The following is a 15239-nucleotide window of genomic DNA, read 5'->3' as shown; positions in this document are numbered from 1 at the left end:
GAATGAAGTAGACTTAAATGTATTAATGTATAAATATGAAAAGGGTATACTGTTGACTAAAATACATTCTGAAAAAACTATCTAGTCAATAATTTGCATTTCAGAATAACAATGATGCTCTCCTCATCATTCAATGTAGTAATTACCACAAATGCCTTTGGATTTGCTGCTCTCTTTATACCAATTTTGACTATGTGTTTTGTCTACATGTTCTATAAAGGAATTTGATTCAGACTTTGCATACACTGGCTTTTTACGAAACAGTACTATTTAAAATATCATATGAATGGTTAAGGACTACATTTGCTGGCACTAATATAATTTTCAAAATATAGCATACTATATTCATGCATAAAATAAGGACTCATATCCTCGACATTTTATATCATCAAATCCAGTAAGTTTAAAAAACAAAATATTAACTATACATATCGTTAATTTTGCTTTTCATGTTTCCTTTTATTAGAACACGGTTGAAATCAACTTATAAAAGTTACAAAGCTATATAATTAAATTTGGCCAGTATCTCAGCACCCATGATTCACTGTTTTGTGTTTGCCACTAAAGATGTTCTTCAAATAGCTAAACCATATTGTGGCAGTGATATAGCCAGGCAAATATGCTCAAATATGAATTCCTTGAAAAATTATTCATCTCCTTAAATGGCATAACCAAAAACTTTCTCCCATGAAAAGAGCTGTGAAAAAAGGAAAACAATTACAAATGAGACTACAGTCCCTAAAGGCAAGGAATGTGTCCAAAAAACTGAATTATTCTTTTATTAAAATTTCATACATACTCTTAGCTACAGGCAAAAATCTATGAGAAGGGATGAGCCACTTATCTAAATTCAATTCGTCAAACATAAATGAGTGACTACATGCCAAGCACAGTGCTATAAATTGGAAATACACATGTAACTAAAATAACTTTATTTATATCCTGTCTTACTGCAAAAAAGATCTAAGGTAATCAAGACACAGTCCTTAAATTCAAGTGGTTTATACTCTAGTAGAAGTCATAAACTTAAACCAAATACACATTATAAAGCGTAAAAAAAAACAAAATTTAAAGGATTATATTCAAGTTATAGAACATACCCTTGTAATCAGTGCTACAAAACAAAGAGCACTATTACACAGAACATGATGTCCAACAACGGGCATGGTGAAGCAAATTATGATGGAAACCACTTAATTCAGTATTGTAGTACATTTGTTTAAAAGTTTAAGAAAAAAATTAACAGTATCATAGGAAAATCCTTATGCTACCATATTAAAGACAAAATTAAAATTAGGAAAATAGCAAAAAAACAAAAACAAAAACAAAACCTGAAAATGGTAGGAGTAATTATCTTTGGGTGGTTATAAGGTTTTATTGTTTACTCTTTACATGTTCTAATTTTCCATAATAACCATATATTACTCCTATAATCAGGAATATAATAAACATCTAAAAAAACAACCATAATTTTTTCTGGCAAGCCATTTAAAAGGAGCAAATCCTATTTGTCTGTTAACTAAGCAACACTGTATAATGACACTGAAAATTTCCTGCCAATAAAGTGAGAAAAGTTTCATCGAAATGTAGACTGGTAAGAAAGACTTGAGAGATATGAAAGACCTTACTTTTCCAAATGACCTCTGCTAGAAATTAAGACTAATAATTACATTATTAAACAACATAACTAAAATAATAAAAATCACATTGGGTACCTTCTTCAGGTCACACACAATCCGATTAGCTGCATTTCAGATACTCAAAAGATGTTCTCTCTGTGTGCTGTCCCATATGGTAGCCCCCAGCCACATGTGACTACCCAACACTGGAAATAAGGCTATTGCAACTGAGGAACTGAATTAGTTTAATAGTTTATAACTTAGCCACTTGTAGCTAATGGCTACCACATTGGCCAGAGGCGTGTTTAGACGCATTGTAAGAAAGCTCTCTTAAAAGGGATTAAGAGGTACAAACTTCCAGTTATAAAATAAGTCACAGGGATTAAAAAAAAAAAAAAAATACACCGTTGGAAATATAGACAATAATACTGTAACAACTTTGTTTGGTGACAGATGGTAACTACACTCATCATGGTGGGCCCTGCGTAGTGTATAGAATGGATTGTCGAACCACTCTGTTTTACACCTGAAACTAATGTAACATTGTGTGTCAACTATAACAAAAGAGAGAGAGAGAGAGAGAGAGAGAGAGAGAGAGAAAAGAACCATTCAGTAAGACTACTCTCAACTGGTAGCACTCAAACTTGAGGAACTGAAAAAGTAGGTTAAGTACTGGGAAAGAAAAAAAAGAAAAAAAAATACTACATGTATCCAATTAACAGAGGTAAGTGGAAGAGAAGATAATGGTTAGTAGATCTTCACAGCTGAAGAACATTCAGAATTATACATTTATATATATAGTATTACCAATTTTAAATTATTTTCTTTGTTAAACTTAAATCTACACTTTGTCAATTACTAAAGAGAAAAATCATGCCGGATTTGTAAAATTATAAATGTAGCATTAAGAAATTCTATAGCACAGTGAACATGTGACCAGCTGGGAATGCCAATTCTTCCATAGCGTTTAATTTCCTGTACTCCAAAAAAAGGAAAGACCCAACAAACTAAAAGGTTACACAAACAAGGACTTATTCTCAATAGTTCTGGCATCTGTCTCTTCCATCAGTGAATTTCTTTTTCAGGTATGCAATCAGTCTTCATTGCACTTAAGAGATAACAGGTTAAACAGGTTCTGGAACACCCAGGCTTTAAAAATATTTTGTCATAACAGATTACAAAAATTAAATTTCTTTAAGACGTAAATGTTTTATATGATCATATATTTCAAGTAGTTCTTGGCACTCTTAGCTCCTAGGATGTGATGTGTTTGTCCTATGAACACTATTATATAATAACAAAATACTGTAATAAGAATGAAAACCAAAAATGCATCCAAATTTCTCTGGGGCACCTGGGTGGCTCAGTTGGTTGAGCACCCAACTTTGGCTCAGGTCATGATCTCACGGTTCGTGGGTTCAAGCCCCACATCGGGCTCTGTGCTGACAGCTTGCTCAGAACCTGGAGCCTGCTTTAGGTTCTGTATCTCCTTCTCTCTCTGACCCTCCCCTGCTCATGGTCTGTCTCTGTCTCTCAAAAATAAATAAATGTTAAAAAAAATTTTTTTTAATTTCCCAATGAATTCAGAAACTTAGGATAGACTAGAAGATTCAACCTGTTTTCCTCAGATCATAGGTGCAGTAATTTAAAGCTAACCATACCTAAAACTACACTTTAACTGTGAAGACACTAGCATAGTTGAAAGACTTAAACAAAGGCTAGGTTGAGGCCTTCAGAATTAACCATCATGTGTGATAGAAACCTTTAAGACTGAATTACTACTAGTCTAGGGTTTACAGTGGTTTTCAACTTTGGAGATTCAGGGAGGTTTATTTTAACTTCTCATTCTTCACTAATAAGCAAAAGAAATAAGTGACCTGAAACAATTAGTCACTTGCACAGGGTACCTCCTAGATTAATTTACCAACCAGAGTGTCTCAGAAATAAAGATGTAAAAGAGAGGCATTAGAAAAGGTACCGCTTAGTGAAAAAAGTGTGATTTGGAGTCAGATTTGAAAGGGAATATGAACTCCATCACTACTACCAAGTTACATAACTTCTTTCTCTAAACCTCAATAACATCAATAAACAGAGACAATAATACAACACTGCAGGACTGTGATGAAAAAGACATGAAAGAAATAAAATGTCTGTAAAACACAAGCACATACATAAAAGGAATTCTAATGAAGGGTAACTGTCAATCTTTTAAAGCCATTAAAAAAACAAGTTGCCCTTTGCTACTTATTTCTAAAAACCTACCTCTTTGACAATATAAAAGAAATGATGGTAATTTTTAAGTATCAGTTTGAACTGGGGTCAGCTGCAAGTGACAGAAAATGCCCCTTAGTGCCTTTATGTCTGCTTTAAAACAGTTAAGGGTCCTTTCGAAGGACAGTGAGGTAATCTCTGGAACTGCCCCAGAAGCTGAAGCCGTCATATCCCCTCCTCTCTTTCACTTCCCATTACAAACAATAAAGGCCATTTGTACCATTCAAAAAAAAAAAAAAAGAAAAGAAAAGAAAAGAAAGTTAAGCGTGGATACAGTAGCTCCCATGATCATCAGAAATACGGCTCCTCGGCTTTGTTGCCATCAACACGAATACACTGCTTCCACCTCCTGATGACGGATAACAAGCACCGACACCAGCCATTAAAAAGAGATGACAAGAAAAGGATACGAGCTCCCCACAAGGACTTTGCCTCGACGCTACTCACAAACCCCTTTTGTTCACATTCTGTAAGCCAAAACTACTCGTGTGGTCAACCACACACAGCAACAAAAACCGCTTTAAAAAAAATCGTTTGTGGTGATGGTTACACAATATTGTGAACATAACACTAGTGTCATCGAATTGTACACTCAAGTATGGTAAACTTAATGTTACACACATTTACCACAATAAATAAAGAGATTTAGAAAACACTGAAAATGTTAAGCAGAGACATTTGATACATAAAAAAGGACCCAAATAAAAAAATCTAGAGAGATAAAAATGTTATGTGTGAGATGAAAAAATACATTGGATGGTGTTACCAGGAGACTAGAAACTGCAGAAGAAAAGACAACAGAACTTGAAGACATGACAACAGAAATTATCCATAATGAAACCCAGAGGGGAAAAAAAGACCAAAATAAGTGGGTATCAGTAAGTTGTGGGCCAACATGAAGTAACCTAATATACATACAATTGGAAGTCACCAGAAAGGGAAAAAGAAGAGAAAAACACATGTGAATAGGGCTAGAAATTCTCTACAACTGGTAAAAACTAAAACTATACAGATAGAGGCTCAAACAAAGCCAAAAACAAGAAACAGGAAGAAAACAAGGCATATCATAATGAAACTGACTAAAACCAGTCAGAAAAAGAAACTCAGAAAAGAAAAATTATGAACAAAGGAACAACACAAGTCATAAGACAGTGGAGGGATATATTTAAAGTACCAAAAGTAAAACAAAACTAGCAAGTTAGTATACTATATACAGCAAAAATACCTTTCAAAAATTAAGGTGCCACTAAATAAAAATAAAATTACAATTTCTCAAAATGTGTGGGTGGCAGCAAAAGCAGTATTTAAGAGAAATTTATACAAAAAAATGCAAATTTAGGAAAAGAAAAGATCTAAATTCAACAATTTAGGCTTCCTGAGGAAAAACCTGAGAAAGAACAATTTAAGCCTACAAACAGAAGAAAAATAAATATAAATGAGAAGAACTTCATACTTATTAGGATGGCTACTACAAAAAAACAACAAACAAAAAACACACCTTAAAATTACAAGTGTTGACAAGGATGTGGAGAGATCAGAATCCCTGTGCATTACTGATGGGAATGTGAAATGGTGCAGCCACTATGGGAAAGTCTGGTAGTTCCTCAAAAATTAAAAATAGGATTATCATATGATCCAGCAACTCCACTTCTGGATATATTCTGAAAAGACCTGAAATTCTGTCTCCAATACAGTGCACCTGTGTTCATAGCAACATCATTCACGATAGCCAAAAGGTGGGAGGAACCTGTGTCCATCTACAAATAAATGGATAAACAAAATGGGTATACATACAATGAAATATTATCCAGACTTGAAAAATTCTAGCATATGAATCTAGCAAGGAAATTCTAGCATATGCTACAACATGGATGAATGAACCTTGAGGGCATTATGCTAAGTGAAATGAGCCTTTTGACAAATACTGTAAGACAAATACTACACAATTCCACTTATATAAGGTACCTAGAGTAGTGAAATTCATAGAGACAGAGAGTAGAAGGGTGGTTGCCAGGGGCTGGGGGGGAGGAGGGAATGAAGAGTTGTTCTCTAATGGGTATGAAATATTGTTTTAAGATTTTATTTTTAAATAATCTCTACACCCAATGTGGGGCTCAACCTCTGATTTCAAGAGTTGCATGTTCCACTGAATGATCAGCGAACAGTTTCTACACTAACAAACACTAGTGGGCTTTAAAGATACTGTAATTCCTTGCTCATCATCACCAACCTCTCCCTAATTCTGCTATCCAAACATAAAAAAAAGACAGACATTCCCATCATCTCCTTTTACTTTAAGAGACATGATTACCGATTTCCTTTTATCCAGCCAGACCTAGAAGAGAAGAACTGAAGATGTCACAATTTACATGAGCCGCTTGGCTACCCTGCAGTCTGACAGCAAACCAGTCTGAAAGAAAGAATAAGAGCAGCTCTCCTTATAGTAATCCTTTTCAATAATTTGGGAGATAATACTGCCTATCACCGGCAGTGGGGGGGGGGAGGGGGACAGGCCAAAGCCATGCCAAAAAGAAGAGAAAACTAGATACACGAAAGTCTAGGATTCAGATTGCAGGTTCATCATCGTAAGATTGATTAATTTGTAGAATTCCATACACGTCCATCTTCAGATGTTCCACACAAGCCCTTGAAAGACTTACAAACAAGAAGGGATTATTAGATAATGTACTGTTCTCGAACTATCCATCATACTGTAGATCTCCAGTAAGGTCCAGTAGACCATACAGAATTAATTATTCTCTCCACTTGGAGACATTAAAAAGATTAATTAATTAAAAACAATGAAAAACCCACAACTTACTTTTGGAGAGGCTCAACCTAAACCTAAGAAGATGTGGGGGAGAAAAAGTTGAACAATCACTGATTTTAAAAATACTCTAAAATCTGAAATCCTTTTAATGTTAGAACATTTTATATTAATTACTTTTCTAAAATAACCATCCAGCTTGTCCAAAACTAACAGCTACCAATTTCTTATACAGAGTTTCAAGTTTGTACTTTAGAAAATAAGCATAATAATGAGAAAAGGACACTACCTTAGAACTCTTAACAGCACAGATCCTTTCATAGCTCTTCCATTTATTAGCTGTATTTCTTTGAGCAAATTATTTAGCCTCTCCAAACCTCAGTGTCCTCATTCACGAAAATAGGAAGAATAATATCTGCCCTACGTATTTCACAGATTGTCACATCAAGTGAGACAACACACAAAAATGTTAAAACATTAAATCTTTTCACTACAGAATAAATAAAACCTTTACTCATAGAATTGATGAGATTATACTAATGGGTATAGGCTACTCAGACTTTCTGACTTTAATACGACTTTAGCACAGACAGGTAACACATTTTTCATTGTTTGCAAAAAATGGGCAAGTAACTGTTCTACCTAGAAGGTCATAATATTTTTTAAATGTTTGAAACTAAGTATTTCTAAAGAAAGAATATTTTTAAAGAACATGTCATTTTGATGTGACTAGAAAATGAAACAGAAATCTAACAAATTAATAAAGCACTTCAGAACAGTGCCTGGCACATGGTAAGAACTACATGTCTCTTTTTTTATTTCCAGTAGAATTAACATACACTGTTATATTAGTTTCAGCAATATAGTGATAAAATACGGAGTGCTTCCCGAATCTGCTTGTTATCCTTGTGCGGGGGCCACGTTAATCATCTCTGTATTGTTCCAATTTTAGTATGCATGCTGCTGAAAGCAAGCAAGAGAACTACATGCCTTGCTAACAGTATCATCACAGTAACTTTTAATGATATATCATAAAAGACCCTGTATTCAATGTGCTGTTTCAAGTACCTATCGTTAAGAATTTAAAATATCTTGGGGCGCCTGGGTGGCGCAGTCGGTTAAGCGTCTGGCTTCAGCCAGGTCACAATCTCGCGGTCCGTGAGTTCGAGCCCCGCGTCAGGCTCTGGGCTGATGGCTCGGAGCCTGGAGCCTGTTTCCGATTCTGTGTCTCCCTCTCTCTCTGCCCCTCCCCCGTTCATGCTCTGTCTCTCTCTGTCCCAAAAATAAATAAAAAACGTTGAAAAAAAAAAAAAATTTAAAAAAAAATAAAAAAAGAATTTAAAATATCTATCTTCTGTAGTTGAAAGAAAATTTTATGTACAGCATTTATATTACCATTTTCCATTAGCTATATTTTATATGCACTTCTCATAACAGATATCTCACAAGAAGCATGAGTTCACACTGGCAACCCCTACTTGGAACGCTCCTGTAAGGAAATCCTCTTTTTGATTTCTATAAACCAACCATCTGTTATAATTAAATACATAACTAGGTCAGTTTCTAAAAAATATCATTGTAAATACATATTTGTCTTCTCCATCCAAAATCTGAGTTCAAACCAAACTAAGGACAATGAGGCAGAAGTATTTCCACATACTGCATATTAGTAATAGTTGGGGTTAGTACTTTCATTCCAGGCAGAGATCTACATGTTTAAAAAACAAAAAACAAAAAATAAACAAACAAAAAAAAAACTTGGAAATAAGAAGAAAGCAGCTTCAAATGAAGTTATTTATTAATATGGATAAAATTTGGGAGGAAGAAGAGAAGTTACAAGAGATAGGGTTGGAAAAGTGAAAACTCAGGTTATTACTCTTGAAGAAACTATTAGCATTTTGAACTTTTCCCTGAATAAATAGGAAATTAGTTATTTAAGTACTCTGAATTTTGGAATAATATGACTAGATCTGCATCTTATAAGAAGTAGTTTGGTGGGAGAGTAGAAAATGGATAGAAAGCTAGGAAAGAATAATGGGGAAGAGAATATCATAACAACCTAAGAAAAATATGATGGTCACTTGAAGTGGGAAAGTAACAGTCAGATGGGAGAGGAGTAAATCACATGTTGGAGGCAACACTGACAGGATTTGGGGACTGACTGAATGGGAAGTCAAGGATGACATACCCAAATAGCCAGATTTCTGGCTTGATCCAAGCTAGATGGATAGTGGCATTACTGAGTCTAAGATCACAGGAAATGAAGGAGATCTGAAAGCAAAGGGGGAAAAATAATATTGTGGATATGTTGATCTTGAAGTATCTCTGGTATATCCAAGGGGAGATGCCTAGCTGATGTAGGACCTAAAGCTCAGAGGTAAGCTTTCAGATGGAAAAACAGAAATTATCAACATATAAATGATAAAGAAAGTCCCCAAAATAGACACAAGCTTAAGGAGTCAAAGAATGAGTAAAAAAATAATAAGCTGCCATTTAGCAGTGGAAGAGAAAGCAAAGCCTGAGAGAAACAGCTGAAGATGCTCTGAGTAACATCATCAAAGCCAAGAGGAGAGGGCAATTTGAGAAATGTCAAGTACTTCTGAACATTTGCTAAAAATGACGGTGTTAGCAGCAAGGAAATCAGCATGATCTTGCAGTGAGCAGTGTTAGTGATGGGAGAGGATGGGAGGGAGATGATAGCAGACCAAGGAGTGAACAGAAAGTGAGACAGCAGAGTTTGTTTTGCTGAGGGGAAGGGGCAAAAGGTAGAAAGAATCGAGATTTCTTTCTAGGGGTCATTTGTTTTTTTGTTTTGTTTTAGGTGACACATTTGAACAAGTTCAGCCAAATGAAAAAGAATCCAAATTAAAAGAAAGATGAAAGACAAAGAGAATTAAGCAACGGAAGGAGAGAATGAGATCCAAACACACTTGGAGAATCAGCCTGAGACAGAATGACGGACACCTCATGCACTGTAACAGAAGGAAAAGGAAGAACAAATGGTACAGAGATAAACTCGTGAGTCAAGTAACAGGAAATTTAAGAGATCTCCTTTGATGGCTTCTATTTTCTCATGAAGGGAGAAGACCATCTGTAGAGCATACTTTGTTCAAAGAAAGAAAAGAATGTTTAAAACAGACCCTACGGAGAATGACAGAATTGCTCTGCCACCCTGACAGCTCTTACAAGAAACAGAGACCACAAATTCACAGAACCACCAATCTGCGTAGTAATTTTTTTCTCCATCAGAGCTCAACAAATAACCTTTTATGCAGGCCAAAGAAACAAACTAATCCAAAATCTAGGTGCAGATGCATACGACAGAAATTCAACAGGGCAAGGAAACCGAGAATCCCGGCAAGAGGTCTGAAGTAACGGACAATGGATTCTTACCTGCTTATTACCTCAACAGCATCAATGAATACGTTTAATAAAAGGGTAAGAGCTCAGGAGCACAATGTTTCAATTAATGATCTCAAAGGTAACACTGATTTCAGGTAATGGTAAGGTCCAGAGTAGCTTCATGAGAGTAAGTAAACGAGTTAAGTGAAGAGCTCCACTAAAGATGAGAAAACTGTGAAGCCAGGTTCCTGGGTATTCTATTCACATTAACACTGATTCACCTAGAATGGTGGCACAGCCCTGCACGGAAAGGAACACTGAGTCAGGAGTCTGTGAATTCGATGAGCAAGCAGAGACCCCAAGTACAGGATACCCCAACTACATGAGACTCAACAACGGCAATTTTAACAAGAAGGTCTTACCTTCTTGTTGCTACAAGGTACTACCTTGTAGTACAAGATAACAAGGAAACCGCCTCCTATCCTTTCCTAACTGGGATCTGTAGAGAATAAAAGAAGGTACAAGTTCCACTAGAGAAGGCTCTCCCTTAAGAAGAAGACAGGTGTTGGGGCGCCTGGGTGGTTGAGTCACTTGGGCGTCCGACTTTGGCTCAGGTCATGATCTCACGGTTCGTGGGTTTGAGTCCTGCATCGGGCTCTGTGCTGACAGCTCGGAGCCTGGAGCCTCCCTCTCTCTCTGCCCCTCCCCTGCTCCTGCGCTCTCTCTCAAAAAATAAACATTAAAAACTTTAAAAAAAAAAAAAAAAGAAGACAGGTGTTACTACTTAAACAAAGATAAAAGTAACATTCAACATTGGGCGCCTAGGTGGCGGTTGAGCGTCTGACTTCGGCTCAGGTCATGACCTCGAAGTTTGTGAGTTCGAGCCCCGCGTCGGGCTCTGTGCTGACAGCTCAGAGCCTGGAGCCTGCTCCTGATTCTGTGTCTCCCTCTCTCTCTGCCTCTGCCCCGCTCACGCTCTGTGTCTCTCTGTCTCAAAAATAAACATTAAAAAGAAAAAAATTTTTTTAAGTATCATTCAGCAAAGAATTTGAAGATGCAAGTGATTATGTTTAACTTTAGAACAAGGGTTGAAGGGAAAAGGAAGGGAAGAACAGGTGAGGGAACAAGAGTGAGAAGAGATGTGTATAATGACTTGTATCTTGGGCAATACATGAAAAGGCAATAATGAAATGGGATTTGGTGGGATCACTTCATGGGAAAGTGGCTAAGAGGACAGGTTTTAGGAGTTCTCTAAAAGAAAAGGCATCAGGCCTCTCAAGAGTCAGCCAGTGCTAGCAATTAGAAAAGTCTATGTCTAGTGTGTCATAAGACTCATAATTCTTTGGAAGGAGCCAAATGAAGTCTGGATAATTTGTATTGGTTTAAGGCTACAAGCCAAGACTATCAGGCAAAAGTCCCACTGGTTAGGCTTAATCTGTAAGAATTGAGAAAAGCTTGCCATCTATCTTAGTAGAAATCAGTATTTGTCCTTGACCATAAGTAACCCTGTTTGGAGCTGTGCTGTTTCAAAACACCTCGTAGGGTATGATAAAGAAATAAAAATATCTCATTAACCAGATAAGACATTAGACTTAGACTTCAGACTTAATTCCTCGTTTGTAAAACAAAGGGGTGCCCTAGAACCATTACCATTAAGAGCCAACCCTCCCCCCCCCCAAAAAAAAAGAAGACAGCACACCTTACATATAGACTCCCAGCTGGAATCAGACAAACCATTTAATAAAGCTTCCTAAACAAATACTAAATGCTACATACAGGCTCTGTGCTAGACACCGGGCAGAGACATAAAGATGATACCACAGAACTACATTTACGTCCAGCCATTACGTCGTGTACCTTAAACTTATACAGTGCTGTATGTCAATTATTATGTCAAATAAACTAAGAGGAAAAAAAAGAAATTACCTTTAAAACATTTATGCCCCATTACCTAAAAACTAGTTTTAGTTTTAGTTCCCAAATTTCCAATAAACTGATATCCAAAATTTAGAAAAACAATGAATACTACATGGTCACAACCTTATGAGAGCCCACGGTCTGGTATATAAGAGGTAAATAATCATAATACGTGATGATTCTAATAACTTACAACAGAGAATATTATGTGGGCAGAGAAGAGAAAGAAAATCATTGCCTGGAGTTAGAGAAAGGGAGAAGAATTAGAGAAGACCTCACAGAGAAAATATATTTGAGATGGATCTTTAAAAAGAATTACAACTATGACTAACAAGTGCTCGATCTCATTAGTAATCAAATACTGAAATGCATCTTAAAAAACAAAAGGAGATACTGAGTTTTCACCTATGAGCCTGGCAATTAATGTAAAAGATTCATGATATTCAACTAGCAAAGATATGGGAATATGTGTATTCTCACTACTATTGAGAGAGTTCAATTTACTTCTAAAAAAGGCAATTGAGATTATTTTGCAATTTTAAATGTGCACGTGCTCTACCAATTCCATTTCTAGAAATCTACAGAAATATTCACATATGCACAAAAATATTTAGTGATGTTACTGCAGCAATGTTTACAATAGAAGAACCCAACCTAAATGTCTATTAATAGTGAAACAGTAAAGTAATCATGGCAAATCCGGGAGCACCTGGGTGGCTCAGTCGGTTAAGTGTCCAACTCTTGATTTCAGCTCAGGTCATGATCTCATGATTGCATAAGAGCACTCTCTCTAAATAAATAAACAAACTTAAAAAAAAAATTTTAATAAAAAAATATTATGGCAAATCCAAACAATGGAATACTCCTTAAAAGAACTGGATGAATTATAGGTTCTGATTGGATTTACTCTCCAAGTAAATGAAAAAAAGCAAATATGATAGATATGACATAGTTGCATTTTGGTTACCAAAAAAAAAACCCTGTTAAGTATTCATGTTTTTTTATATGCAGGAAAAAAAGGAAAATGATATACCATTATACTGTTATAGGCACAAAAAAAGTGACACATTGATGTGTTCTAAAGTAGTTGTTTCAGAGACGCCTGGGGGGCTCACTGGGTTAAGCGGCTGACTTCGGCTCAGGTCATGATCTCACCGGCTCAGGTCATGATCTCACCGTTCGAGTTAGAGCCCTGCATCAGGCCCTGTACTGACAGCTCAGAGCCTGGAGCCAACTTCAGATTCTGGGTCTCCCTCTCTCTCTGCCCCTCCTCCACTCGTGCTCTTTCTTTCTCTCCCAAAAAAGAACATTAAAAAATCTAAAAAAAATAAAAAGTAAAAAATTAAATAAATACATAAAAGAGGCAGGTATTACTTTTGCAATTTTAAAAATGAAGCTTGTTTTTCTGTAAGCAGAGAATGAGAGGGAGCATTCCCATTAGAGACAGAGGCAGAGAGTATAAATAAAAGAACATAGCATATTAAGTCATGGGCAAAAGGATGATTGCCTCTATCTCTGGTCCTGCTCACTCTCTTCCTTTTCACATCTCTGAAGAGAGAAGTCTATTTCCCCAAAGCCCATCATCTGTGAGCTAGAAACCCCATCAGGACTTTTCCCTGCTAGAGGCGCCTGGCTGGCTCAGTCAGTGGAGCGTGCAACTCTCCATCTCTAAGTTGTGAGTTTGAGCCCCACACTAGACGCAGAGATTTTTAAAAACAGTCTATGCTGAAGTCTCTCTATCCTAAGAAAAAACACTGAGATATAAAAAAAGTAGAAGCAGATAAAATGCATTTCCTAATTCATAAATGCCACAACAGGGAAAGTATACAATGTATCATTATAACAGTAGCTACTCCCATATAGGTTTCTCCCCATATCCATTTTAATTATACCCAGATGCTATTGTTTTTCCTAGCCTACAGAAATAAAAATTCTTATTCCACGAGGCTGGCAAAGAGTTGACAACAGACTTATGTAATAAGACCCTGCTCTGTTAGCCAGACCCACCCCAAAATCAGCTTTGAAAATTACATGACCCAAGGAAATTAAACAGTTACTAATTATAGTAGCCATCAATACAGAATGATAACATATGCTATTATGCTACTTGTATGTATTTTCCCACATGATAAAATTCTAATTACCCTGGTATACTTACAGACGAGAATCAGTATCAGAGGTAATACGGCATAATACCTGCAGTTTGCATCTTCCAAACCATTCTGCTAGCTGTTCCTAAGCTCACTTTTGTCACTAAAAGTAGGCCAAAAGTTGCTAAATTCAAGCCGCAGATAAAAACATCTGGTAAAACCCAAATGTTCTTTTAAGCCTTATTTAAAACACTTTTCCAAGTGAATAATGCAAAGGTTTAAAAATTTTGTCATGACTCTTCCTAGTATTTATAGTCTAGGATTTCTGAAATTTAACATCACTTAAGAACACCAGACTCTGTTTTCACAGTTCAATATCATACCTACTCTAAAAGAATAAACCTTAGCTGAGAAAAATTGACACCTGGAATACAATAAGCCAAAAAATGAATATATGCAAATATTCACCCAAAGAAACTAATTATCCTCAGTGAATTAAAAAATAAATATGCTAATTTTTATTCAGTGATTTGATGCTTTAGAGAACCTAACATGTGCCAAATAATGTGCTACCATTTTTGGGAAAAACAGGCTAACATCAGGAGACTGACTGTTTGCACATACCTTTCTGAAGACAGTTACAGACATATGCAACTTAGCCTATTTTACAGAGAGTTCATCTGTGTGTAAAAAAAAAGCTTAAGTTCGGCACAGTTTACAGAACACTAATACACTAGAATTAGTTTCCCACTGAATTTAATCTTCACATCTCCTTGAGAAAGACAGATATAGTCTTATAAATTATCATAGTCAAGAAGATAATTAATAAAACATCTGATTAATTAATACCAGTCAGCTCTTCTGACCCCAATCCACTGTTCTTGCCAATATACCGCTGTTTCTTTTTCTAAAGAAAACACTTGAAAATTATCAAGGCACTTCCCTTCTTTTTTTTCCACCTTTACTACCCTAAATAAACAAACAAAAAATCTTAAGGAAAACAATTAATTTGTTTTTTCATATATTAATACAGGTTAAACTGGATCCATTTTATGAACTTATTTTAATGGAATTTTGCTTACAAAAACTTATCTGAAATAAGTATGCTATTTTTCAGATTCTTACACTTTCATTTCACATATTTGTTATAACTTGAACCAGACTGGACGATTCTGTTTATAAGAGGAAAAAAAGTAGCACAGTAAAATATTATGCCAGCAACTTACATTCTCC

The 15239-nt window shown here is 35.9% G+C and overlaps 1 protein-coding gene and 1 non-coding gene across 2 annotated transcripts in view; both read right to left on the bottom strand.

Annotated features, from left to right (window-relative positions):
• Window positions 1-15239, bottom strand: part of ROCK2 (Rho associated coiled-coil containing protein kinase 2) — a 136531-nt gene that overhangs the window by 102198 nt on the left and 19094 nt on the right. The gene's annotated exons all lie outside the window — the stretch shown is intronic.
• Window positions 7527-7630, bottom strand: LOC125937820 (U6 spliceosomal RNA). The gene has a single exon (XR_007462510.1). It is a non-coding gene; the product is annotated as a U6 spliceosomal RNA (small nuclear RNA).

The sequence above is a fragment of the Panthera uncia genome (assembly GCF_023721935.1).
Source record: "Panthera uncia isolate 11264 chromosome A3 unlocalized genomic scaffold, Puncia_PCG_1.0 HiC_scaffold_12, whole genome shotgun sequence".
Lineage (NCBI taxonomy): Eukaryota > Metazoa > Chordata > Mammalia > Carnivora > Felidae > Panthera > Panthera uncia.
This window is presented reverse-complemented; position numbering and strand designations above follow the sequence as displayed.